The sequence below is a fragment of the Physeter macrocephalus genome, chromosome 17, assembly GCF_002837175.3.
Source record: "Physeter macrocephalus isolate SW-GA chromosome 17, ASM283717v5, whole genome shotgun sequence".
Lineage (NCBI taxonomy): Eukaryota > Metazoa > Chordata > Mammalia > Artiodactyla > Physeteridae > Physeter > Physeter macrocephalus.
In genome coordinates this window covers 8,426,098-8,438,925 of record NC_041230.1, presented here as the reverse complement: position 1 = coordinate 8,438,925, position 12,828 = coordinate 8,426,098, and the positions used below count along the sequence as shown (strand labels likewise).

Sequence of the window (12,828 nt, the reverse complement as noted above, 5' to 3'; positions counted from 1 at the left end):
GGTTTTGGTATCAGGGTAATGGTGGCCTTGTAAAAATGAATTTGGGAGTATTCCTTCCTCTTAAATTTTTTGGAATAGTTGGAGGAGATATTAAATTTTCTTTATATGTTTTGTAGCATTCCCCAGTGAAGCCGTCCAGTCCTGGACTTCTGTTTGTAGGGAGTTTTTTAAATTACAGATTCTATTTCACTTCTAGTGATCAGTTTGTTCAAATTATCTGTTTCTTATTGACTCATTCTTGGCAGGTTCTGTTTCTAGAAACTTGTCCCTTTCTTCTAGCTTGTACAATTTGTTGGCATATAACTGTTCATAGTATTGTCATGATTTCTTGTATTTCTGTGGTATTGGTTATTTCTCCTCTTTCATTTCTTATTTTATTTGGATCCTGTCTCTCTTCTTTTTGGTGAGTGTGGCTAAAGATCTGTCCATTTTTTAAAACTTTTCACAGAATTTTATTGATCTTCTCTATTTTTAAAAATTTAATTATTTTTGGCTGCATTAGGTCTTCATTGCTGTGCACAGGCTTTCTCTAGTTGTGGCGAGTGGGGTCTACTCTTCGTTGCAGTGCGTGGGCTTCTCACTGTGGTGGCTTCTCTTGTTGCAGAGCACAGGCTCTAGGCACGCGGGCTTCAGTAGTTATAGCATGCGGGCTCAGTAGTTGTGGCTCATGGGCTCTAGAGTGCAGGCTCAGTAGTTGTGGTGCACGGGCTTAGTTGCTCCGTGGCATGTGGGATCTTCCCAGACCACAGCTCGAACCCGTGTCCCCTGCATTGGCAGGCGGATTCTTAACCACTGAGCCACCAGGGAAGCCCTTTCTGTTTTTAAAAAATCTCTATTTTATTTATTTCCTCTCTGATCTTTATTACTTCCTTTCTTCTGCTGACTTTGGGCATTGTTTGTTCTTTTTCTAATTGTTTTAGGTGGTAGTTTAGGTTGGGTTTTTTTTGGGTGGGGGGGGTTTAAAGATTTATTTATTATTTATTTTATTTATTTTTGGCTGTGTTGGGTCTTAGTTGTGGCATGCAGGATATTTGTCGAGGCATGTGGCATCTTTTGTTGCAGTGTGCGGGCTTCTCTCTAGTTGTGGCATGTGGGTTTTCTCTCTCTAGTTGTGGTGCGCAGGCTCCAGGGTGTGTGGGCCCAGTAGTTTTCGGCACACAGCTTCTGTAGTTGAAGCATGCAAGCTCAGTAGTTGTGGTGTGCGAGCTTAGTTGCCCCACAGCCTGTGGGATCTTAGTTCCCTGACCAGGGATCGAACCCATGTCCCCTGCACTGTAAGGCAGATTCATTATCACTGGACCACCAGGGAAGTCCCTAGGTTGTTTCTTGGGGGTTTTTTTTTTTGAGATTTTTTTCTTATTTCTTGAGGAAGGCCTGTATCATTATGAACTTCCCTCCTAGAACTGTTTTTGGTGCATCATAGATTTGGTAATGTGTTTTCATTTTCTTTTGCCACAAGGAGTTTTCTGATTTCTTTGATTTCATCACTGATCCATTGGTTTTAAAGTAGCATGTTGTTTAGTCTCTAATATAAGTCTCTTTTCCTGTTTTCTTTCTGTTGGTGATTTATAGTTTCAAACGTTGTGGTCAGAAAAGATGCTTGAAATAATTTCTGACCTCTTCTTTGCTAAGGCTTTTGTGACCTAGTATGTGGTCTATCCTAGAAAACATTCCATGGGTGCTTGAAAAGAATGTGTATTTTGTTTTTGTTTGTTTTGGATGTAGTGTCCTGTAGATATCAATGAAGTACAACTGGTTTGTGTCATTTAGGATCTCTCTTGCCTTATTTATTTTCTGTCTGTATGATCCGTCCATTGATGTTAGTGGGGTGTCAAAGTCTCAATATTATTGCATTGTCAATTTCTCCATGTCTGTATTTGCCGTATATATTTAGATGCTCCTGTTTTGGGTGTGTACATGTTAACAAATGTAATATCCTCCTCTTGTATTTATCCCTATATCATTATGTAATGCCTTTGTCTTTCTTTATGGCCTTGTTTTATTTTGTTTGATATGGGTCTTGCTACCGCCTTTTTCTTTTCTATTTGCATGACATATCTTTATCCATCCCCTTACTTTCAGTCTGTGTGTGTCTTTCGCCCTGAAGTGAATGTCTTGTAGGCAGCATATTGCAGGTTCTTTTTCTTTTTCCCCCAATCTGCCACTCTGTCTTTTGATTGGAGCATTTAGTCCAATGATGTTTAAAGTAATTATTGATAGGTGTATATTTATTGCCATTTAATCCTCGTTTTGCAGTTGTTTTTGCAGTCTTTTTTTCTGATTATTTTCTTTTGTGATATGCTTGAGTTCCTTTCTATTTTATATTTTGTGAATCTATTGTATGTTTTTGCTTTGTAGTTACCATGGAGTTCAAGTATGCTGACCCATAACTATATCTACTTGCTTTAAACTGATAATCATTCAAGTTAAATCATGTTCTAAAAGATACATATTTTTATATTTCCCTCCTCCCAGACTTTATTTTGACGTTCTCTTTTTATCTTCATGTTTATCCTTTTACTGTTTATTGTAGTTAACACTTTTACAATTTTAAAATTTTATTTTCAATCTGCATACTGGGTTATTTAAGTAATCTTCAATCCTTAATATATATTTGCCTTTCCTATTGTGATTTCCCCTTTCCTATAGATTCTATGTAGCAGTATTGGGAGTGTGGGCTGTTGTAGTCAAGACTGCTGCTGAGCTGGGGAATGAGGCATGGGACCAGGGTAAATTAAAATACCACAAAGCTCTGAGATTCACTTGGTTATTTTTTCTTTTCCATTATGGTTTATTATAGGATACTGAATATAGTTCTCTGTGCTATACAGTAGGAACTTGTTGTTTATGCATTCTATATATAATAGTTTGCATGTGCTAATCCCAAACTCTCAATCCATCCCTGCCCCACCCCACCCCACCCCCCTGGCAACCATAAGCCTGTTCTCTATATCTTTGAGTCTGTTTCATAGATAAGTTCATTTGTGTTATATTTTAGACTCCACATATAAGTAATATCATATGGTATTTGTCTTTCTGACTTACTTAGTATGATAACACTTGTTTTTTTCTTGATTCAGCAGTTCTCTGAATGCTGTACTTTTTTGATTAGTTTCCAGATTTTTGAAAAAGTTGATTCTGTTTTTGCCAGTCTATTAATTACTTTTGTGGTTGGATGGACTGCTATAGTTTCCTACTCTGCTATTTTTCTGTTTAGAGTATTTGTGGGTCTCATATATTTTTTCAAGAGTTGCTCTAGGCATGACATAATATATACGGTTGTCCCCTGGTACAGTGTATTAATGACTGGACCCACTGCATATACCAAAATCCACAGATGCTCAATTCCCTACTTACATAAAATGGTATAGTACTTGCATATAACCTACACACATGCTTGTATACTATAAATTATCTCTAGACTACTTATAATACTTAATAAAATATAAATGTTATGTAAATAGTTGGGAATACAATGTAAATGCTATGTAAATAGTTGCCAGCATGTGGCAAATTTAAGTTTAGCTTTTTGGAACTTTCTGGAATTTTTTTTCAAATATTTTCAACCTGTGGATATGGAACCCACAGACATGGAGGGCCAGCTGTACATACTGAAGTATAATGGTTCAACATTTATCCACTGTAAGTGTAGAAACCTTAGTTTCCTTCTCTCTCTAATTGACTTGAATATTTCTTGAAGACCACATTAGACAGTGTTATGATTTTTGTTTCAGCTGTCAAACATAATTAAGGAAAGGAAAGGAAAGTCTATTTTACCCACAGTTTTGCTCTTATCGTGTTCTTTCTACCTTCCTTGTTTTCCACGATTCTTTAATGTTTCATTTTTGTTTACAGATATTTCTTTAGGCATTCTTTGGGGGAAGTTTTGTTGGCAACAAATCCTGGAAGTCATTCTTTGAGGGTATGCCTGTTGTTAAAAATCATTTTCATCTGAGGCTGTTCTTGATTTCTCATTTCCTGAACAATATTTTCATTGGCTATGGAAGGTCAGGCTCCCCATTTAGGCACCGTTGACATTGTACTGGTAGTGGAGGGGCCCATTAAAGGCTGGACTTCATACTCGACTTTTTCTGACACAATCTGGTGGGGACATTGGGGATACTTTTTTACAACCTGATAAAGGTCAGAGGGCTAGAGTCTCCATTTGGCCTCTGGTGTCAGTGGTGGGGATAGGGGCACAGATTTTTTGGTGGTGTTTGCCTGAAGTAGAGCAGTTGTTTAAAAGTTTCATGTCTTGTTAGGCTGTCCTTTCCTGTTTCTCTGGTTGGAGAGAATAGGCTTTTCTTGAGACTTTTTTTTCAGTCTCTACACGTTAGCATTTCAATTACCAGCTTCTTCAGCTCCAAGTCTGGGATATAAATGAAACCTGTGGAACTCACCCCATGTTATTCCTTAGGTCCTGTGGTCCCTAGCTTCTCTTCATCTTTGAGAGTCATCTTGTATGTTTCATATATACTGTCCAGAGTTTTGAGTTGTATTTAGCAGGAAGAACAGGGCAAAAAGGACATGTATTCCATCTTTTTAGAAACAGAAGTCCCTCTACTGAGTTATTTTCACAAAAACATTTAAATAACTTGTGTAATCTCTAGTAGATTCTGTTTTGGGGATATAGTATATATGTTCACATCATTTTGAGGATGCTATTCATACTTTAAAGTCCTGTTCTGTTTATTCTACTGGTAGTATTTCCAGTTGGTTAGCTTTGTTTCTCTATTATATGAGAATCAACTTTTATCAAATGTTTGGTAATTCTGACATATACTCAGTTTTACACTTGAGGATCCTTTTGATGTAATCTGCTTCAGGGCAGGACTAGGATGTGCTGCCTTGATTTGTACTCTGATTTGTCTTTAGAGAGAGACAGGCTAGCAGGAGGGGTGTTGTGGTACAAAATTCCTTGCCAGCTAGTCCTAAGTATAGGGATGCTTCTGTTTTTTCCAGAATAATACCAATCAGTAGCCTCTGACATTCTCCCAGAAGCAAACAATAGTACTTACTAACTAGTTTAAGAAAGGGTGATATGCTAGGTGAAATTACTTCTCCCAGCAATCTCACTGTTGCCACTGTCTCCACTCATGCTCCTTGTGACAAACCCTAGACATAGATCACATTATGCCACACTTACTTTTTAAATTGTGGTGTATATTCTCTCGTGTTCTGGTCTTAGATCATCTGTTTTCCTTAGATGATCTAATGCCAAGTACTTCAGGTATTCTCTGATATTCACCAGAAGTTATTTAGATTTTTGGGAGCTGCCTATATGTGGTATGTATTGTATGTATAATAGTCCCAGCGCCATTTATTAAAATCTAAACAAAAACATTGAAGTGCCTTTGTTTTGGTGGTTGTTTTCAAGAAACTCTTATAAATTAAATTTAAATCCTTATGTCTAGAGTGTGTATAGGCATGTGTATATACATACAATACATTCCATCAAATATAAACTGTTTTGATACTGGAACACTGTTGATCTTACCAGAAAATACCAATGAAAGCTTTTCATACACATAAAAATCTTGGTTGGTATTTACTTGAAAGTAATTACAGGATGCCACTGATAAACTGTATCACCTTCAAAATGTTAAAATGAGAGAGCACTTTTTCATTTTGAGAAATCAGGACAATATCAGTGATAGTAAGGCTAAGAGAATGAATCTAGAAGATAAAAGAGAATTGATCAAGTTCTGTTTTCAATCACTTAAGCTAGATATGTACACAATTAGAAATTTCCAATGCTGGTTTATTTCAAATAAATGAGAATGTACTGCATAATGCTTTTATATCATTTTGCTGACAAATATTCTATTTAGCTTTTTGCCTTTTCTATTTAATTAGAACTCATCTAGATTTTGCCTTTTAATAACTATTCTCTAGTTTGGTCATCTGGATTACATCAGTCATGCAGCATGAACTGGGAAAATTCTGTTAAGGATTATCTCCTTGAAGTTTTTATCCAAGGAGCTAACAGATTGTAAGTGCTGGCTTATAAAAAGGAGCTTTTTGGCTAAATTTAACTTTCCCACTCATTAATGGTCTTTTCAGGCTTGATTATGTTTTATCAATTTCAATAAAGTTCACTTTCTAGACAATAATTAATTCATTAACTGGAATTTTGTATATATTGAAATAAATTTACATAATATTTCCTCACAAAGAACATCAGTATCTGTGTTAATAATATCCCTATTGTTATTCATGCTGCTATAATTGTCATCCTATTGTTATTCATGCTGCTATAATTGTGTCATTTTTCTTTTCTTTTATCAAATTTGGAAAAATTGGGTAAGTCTACAAGTGTTTTTTAAAATTAATTTCTAATTTAAATTGCATTAACTACTTCCTTCTATTAGCATTCATTTCATTTTATTTTGTAATTTTTAAACTTTTTCACTTGAATGCTTATTTTTTTCAAGTTTTATCAAGTGCCTAATATATGAGAAAGACATTGGAATAGGTGCTGAGGTGAGAGATAACAAAAAGTCCCATCCCTTAATTTTAATTTCCTGTATGCATCAAAGGATGTTAATTTCACACTGAGCAGAGGTTTGGCTACATCTCACAAATTTTGAAATATAAACATTTCAGTACCAGTCCTTTCTGAATGGCTTATAATTTAAAATTTGACTTTCAGTTTAATCTATTACTTGTTTTATACATACAGATTATTATACATTTCCAAGAGGAGGTACAAATTATTACCCAATTACTTACTAATTGCAAAAAAATAAGATAGTTTTATAATGAGAGATCTGGCAGTCACAAATACCTGTGAAGTGTTCTTGCTAAAAATGTTTAACAAGATGCAAATCAAGCTTCTACTTAAGTTCTAATTTAGAAACAGTGTAACAAGATGAACAACATTATGAGGAAATAAATTTGACAAACCAAGAAATCAAGACATTCTAAGACAACTGTGATGGACTCTTCAAAAAAACATAACCATGAAACAAAGATGGGGGGAGTGCTGTTCAGTTTAAAAGTGACATAACCACTAACATGTATGAGCCTGGAGAGTGAATCCTTGTTAAAAGATATTCTTGAGAATATTAGGGAAAATTAAATATGGACTGAATATTAGAATGTATAGAATTTTTAAGGTGTGTTTATAATATTTTGGTAATATGTATTATCCTAACTTCTAGGATACAAACTGATTTATTGAGGGTAAAGTGATATAATGTTTACAATTTACCTTTAAATGGTACAGCAAAAATTATATTTTATAGAAAAATGAAGCAAATATACAAAGTAAATTTTCAAATCTAGGTGAAGGGTAAATGGATGTTCATTATAGAATGTGTTCTATGTTTTTGTCAGAAATTTTTCATAATAAAGTTGGTAAATATTTTCTAGGCAGTTTGCTCTTTGTTATCCTTTTAACTTCTATATTATTGGTAAAATTCTTCACACCATTCCTTGATATTTCAGGAGCTATATTCTTAATATTCTCACACTCACTAAATCCTTAGGGTTACTTTTCAGCTCTAATTTTCTGGTAGAACTTAAGCAATGAGGTCTGCATTTGATCTTTACATTCTTATGGATTTTATCAAAGATGAATTTCCTGAAATACAATAAGTGATGAATGGCTTTCTAATTTTGTTACCTTCATTATGTCTTTCTTTATATTAAGAAACTCACTAAGTATAATGTTGATAATAAAAATAATCATATCCATTATTCATTCAAAGGAGTTTTTTGGCCTGGTACTTTTTGCAAAATTGTACATGTTATAAACTATTAACTACACTTTTAGGTGGGTACCATTTTATAAATGACACACAGAAGGGTAAATGTGTTGCCCACTATCACACAGAGAGTAAAGGCAATGATGATAAGTTTATGTCATTGATTAAAAACTTCCCCACAATTATTTTGATGACAAATTGAAATTATAATGGAGTATTCATAGTTCAGGCATACAAAAATGTAATCTGGCAGACACTGAGGATCTGGTCTGAGACACATTCATGCATCACTCAGAACTTGAATTTTCTCTGAATTGTATTAAACTCAAGGACAGCACCAGCTGTTTTCAAAACAGTATCTGCTAGCAGCTGCTAGTTGCAACCTTGTAATTTAAAAGTCTCCCACCCCCTGACACAATTATGTAATCATTGTGAACCCCAAAGCATCCTTGTTTAACAAGCACCCTTACCTCTTGCCAGCTCACATCCTAATTCTTGACAACTTATGTAACTTTGCAGTTTTTTACCTTTTTAAGCCTACCCCATTTTATAGTCCAGCAGAACACAATTCGAGTACTTTCTTGGGTTTGTGTTTCTTGGGCAGCAGTTCTAACAAACCCCAAATAAAAGCGCTTTTTTCCTTTCTCTTTTTTTTTTTTTCTTCAACCAGGTCTCTGTTCTTGGAATTCTTGGTTTACAGTTACATTAACAGGTTTATTTCCTAATATGAAGTTCCTAAAATTTAAGAAGGATTGAGAGGTATTGGAAGGCTGTTACACACTTATTAAATTAACATGTCTGGAAAAAGAGTCACATTTACAGAATTTCTTTCTGCCATGAATATTTTGCTATTCTATAAACAGAAAATGACATGGAAAGGCTTTCTTATATTCCGTTACATTATGAATTCTCTGATGCCAATAAAGATGTGAATGTTATCTAAAGACCTTCCTACATAACTTATAGAGTTTCTCAGCAGTATGAAAACTCTGATGTTCAGTAAAGTATGAATTAAGTCTAAAGGCCTTCCCACATTCTTTACACTCACAGGATTTCTCACCAGTATGAATTCTTTGATATGGTCTAAGGTCTCCACTACGACTAAAGGCCTTTCCACATTCCTTACATTCATAGGGTTTTATACCTGTATGAATTTTCTGCTGTTGAGTCAACTGTCCACATCAACTAAAGGCCTTATCACATTCTTTACATACATAGAGTTTTAAACCAGAATGAATTCTCAGATGTTCTTTTAGATCTGTTCTATGAATAAAGGCCTTTCCACATTCTTTACATTCATAGGGCTTTTCACCAGTGTGAATTATCTGATGCTCAGTAAAATAGAAACTAAATTTAAAGGGCTTCCCACATTCTATACGTTTGTAGGGTTTCACATCAGTATGAATTTTCTTATGTACACTAACTTGAGAATATACTCCCACAAGTCTTCCCACATTCCTTACATTCATATGATTTCTTACCAGTATGCATTCTATGATGTACTCTAAGGTTGCCACTACAACTAAAAGCCTTCCCACATACCTTACAGTCAAAAGGTTTTATACCAGTATGAACTGTTTTATGTCAATTAAACTGTTCACACACTACAGGTTTTTTCATATTGCTTATATTCATAAGGTTTCTTACCTGTATGTATTCTTCTGTGTTCAATGAGGTAAAAATCAAGTCTAAAGACCTTCCCACATTCCTTAACATTCACAGGGCTTCTTGCCTGTATGAATTTTCTGCAGACAGGTAAGCTGACCACATGCACTATAAGTTTTCCCACATTCCTTACATTCACAGGGTTTCTTGCCTGTATGAATTTTCTGATGCTGTGTAAGGAAAAAAACAAGTAGAAAAGCTTTTCCACAATCTTGACATTCATAGGATTTCTCACCAGTATGAAATCTCTGATGCAGAGTAAGCTGATAGCTACAACTAAAGACCTTCCCATATTCATTACATTCATAGAGTTTCTCACCAGTATTAATTTTCTGATGTACACTTAGATGATAGACACTTTTTTTTTTTTTTGGCCACACTGCGTGGCTTGCAGGATCCTAGTTCCCCAGCCAGGGATTGAACCTGGGCCCACGGCAGTGAAAGCACCGAGTCCTAACCACTGGACAGCTAGGGAACTCCTGATAGACACTATTAAAGGTATTCCCACATTCTTTACAATCAAAAGTTTATCACCAGAATGAACTTTCTCATGTTGAACAAAATTTGAGCCACAACTAAAGGGTTTTCCACATTCCCTATAAAGTTTCTGACTATTACGAATTCTCTGATTCAGAGTAAAAGATGAATAAGTTTTCTACATGTTGGCATGTTATACATGATTTTCATTTGACTGAAATATCTATCTCGAGGTCCCTGTTGACCCTCAAACTCACTTTTGCTCTGCCACTCATTTCTCAAAATAGATCCTTTAAGACAAAGAGTTTTACTTCCTCCTATTATCTTCCATCGGGATAAACTGACTTCATAAATGTCCTTCTCTGGAGATAACTTCTTGGTCTTATACCTGGAGAGTAAACCTAGAAGAAAACAAAAAAGCAAACAAAGATTATTTTCTAGCAGCCAGCAAAACATAGTTTCTATCTTAAAAATATAATACAAAATGAAAACAATTCTTGAAAGGAAATGGCTTAAAGAACTTTCAATATAATTAGGTAGTTTTAAGTCAAAACAATATGAGCTGAGAGAATAATGAGAGATTATGTAAGATTGTGGTGATTTAAAATTTAGATGTCAATCAGAATAATCTGGAGAGCTTCTTACAAGTACAGCTATTTGGGTACCACCCCAGACCAAGGTGAATCAAATCTAGAGGAGTAATTGGGCATCTACATGTTTAATAACTAAAGAAGATGATTCCAATATAAATCAAAGTTTAGGAGTTCCCATTTAATAATATTAATCATTTCCTTTACTCTTAGAATAAAATCCAAAAATGTTACCATAGAATATAATATGGCCTTTGCTTACCTAAAGACTTCTTTGGAAGAAACTGTCCTCTTTACTCTCTTAGGACACTTGCTACTGTTCAGCTCCTAGATTATGCCCACAACCTTTCCATTTCATACAGCTTTTTACAGGCTATTTCATCTCCTAAGAATCACCTCTCCTGGGCTCAATGAAAGGCTGACTATTCATCCTTTCACCTTAGGTTAAACATTTCTTGCACAGAAATGCTTGCCCTGCTGACTATAAGTAGATCCATGTTTATTCTCAATCACAACATCATGATTCTTCATGTCACAGTTTTCAACACATATACATTAATTTTCGCCTTGCTTTGCTGTTTCTGATTCCCAAACCATCCCAAAGGAAGATATAATTCCTATTTCATTCAAAATAAATTCACCAGGACATAGCAGGTGTTAAATGATTAACTGTAGAATAAAATGATAACTCAAACTATGATACTAGAAGAAAATATTACAAAGTCACTGTAATGCAGTTGAATATCATAATCACTTAAATAATTTCACAACACTCAAAAGACATTTCTCGCTACCTGTAATCTCTCATACCTTACTGCAGTGATTAAGTGCACTTTTTCCTTCTTTACTTCCTATATATATGAGAGCTAAAGGAAATTCAAGGTAGCTCAGCCAAATGTGTAAAAGGAAAAGGGTCCTTGTTTTATCTAATAATTCTTTAAGCAGTTATCCAGTCAAACAGATGTCTCCACCAATATTGTTCATTCCCTGCTGTGCATAGAGATGTGTATAATTAACATATATTCAGTTGAGTTTTACTATTATTCAACCCTCCTGGATGCTCAGTCTGCTTACTTCATAACATTTCACAGATTTCCCTTCTATCCCCTTACATCTAGAACCAACCATTCTTATTCTTTATGGAAAAGTATCTGAATGATTTTTAGATATTATAGCAGTTATGTATCATACTGAACAGTTATTTAAAAACTGAACAAGGAGACTATAATTTTGGAGAGGGCAGAGTAAGTGAATGTATGAGGAAATTGGGGAAACTAGGAGTGTCAGGGAATCTATTAAAAAGGATATTTGGGATAAAACCTGGAGGGTGGCAATCTAGATAAAAGAAGAGCTTACGAAAAATCTAAATAGTGGATGTAAGGTTCAATTTGAAATGAATGGAGAAGAAATTTTCTGTGATTACAGTATAAGTATAAAAATGGAGGGCGTTTGAAACAAAATCTCTGAACATAACACAATAAAAATTTAAATAATAACAGCAAAAAATTAAAAGCTCTTCTATTTGTAAACAATGTACTTAACTAAGCAACTGTTGCTTCAATGAGGAAATACAAATCAAAATATCAGGGACTTCCCTGGTGGTCCAGTGGGTAAGACTCTGTGCTCCCAATGCAGGGGCCTGGGTTCGATCCCTGGTTGGGGAACTAGATCCTGCATGCATGCCACAACTTAGAGTTTGCATGCCGCAACAAAGATCCTGTGTGCCACAACTAAGACCCAGCGCAGCCTAAATAAATAAATATTAAAACCAATTAAAATGTCAGACTTTCTAGAAAATTTTGATGACAAAAATAACATCAGAATGGATGGCATACCAATTTAGTGCTCAGAAAAAAAGTCAGACTTAAATGGTTATATTAACCTAAATATAAGACTGAACTAAGCACCCTACAAAAAGATAGAAAAGGAATGTAAGCTGAAGTAAAGCAAAAGAAAGGAATAAAGACAAAATGTAATCAGTCAAAAAATAGAAAAAGATGGGGTAAACAAATAAAATAGCTCATTCTTAAAAACAAATCAGTAAGAGAAATAAATCCTTGCCCTACCTAATAAAAAAGAGGAAGAGAAAACTTTTAAATGACAAAGGGGAAATGTCTAAAAGAATATATTTTTTTAATTATGCAAGATTATTTTGTAAATAAATTTTAATCTATATGTGAAATAGTTTTTTTTAGGAAAAGAAATGATCAAAACCAACTCTAAAAAAGATAAAGTGTAGGGCTTCCCTGGTGGCGCAGTGGTTGCGCGTCTGCCTGCTGATCAGGGGAACCGGGTTCGCGCCCCGGTCTGGGAGGATCCCGTATGCCGCGGGGCGGCTGGGCCCGTGAGCCATGGCCGCTGAGCCTGCGCGTCCGGAGCCTGTGCTC

General features: G+C 35.0%; 1 long non-coding RNA gene across 1 annotated transcript in view; it reads right to left on the bottom strand.

Annotated features, from left to right (window-relative positions):
- Positions 1-941: 941 nt before the first annotated feature.
- Positions 942-12,828, bottom strand: part of LOC102975916 (uncharacterized) — a 21,004-nt gene continuing 9,117 nt past the window's right edge. Inside the window, exons 2-4 of the long non-coding RNA XR_008615606.1 lie at positions 10,109-10,252; positions 9,357-9,544; positions 942-8,444 (exon numbers count right to left, since the gene is read on the bottom strand). This is a non-coding gene — a long non-coding RNA (uncharacterized lncRNA). The remainder of the gene's footprint in view (positions 8,445-9,356; positions 9,545-10,108; positions 10,253-12,828) is intronic.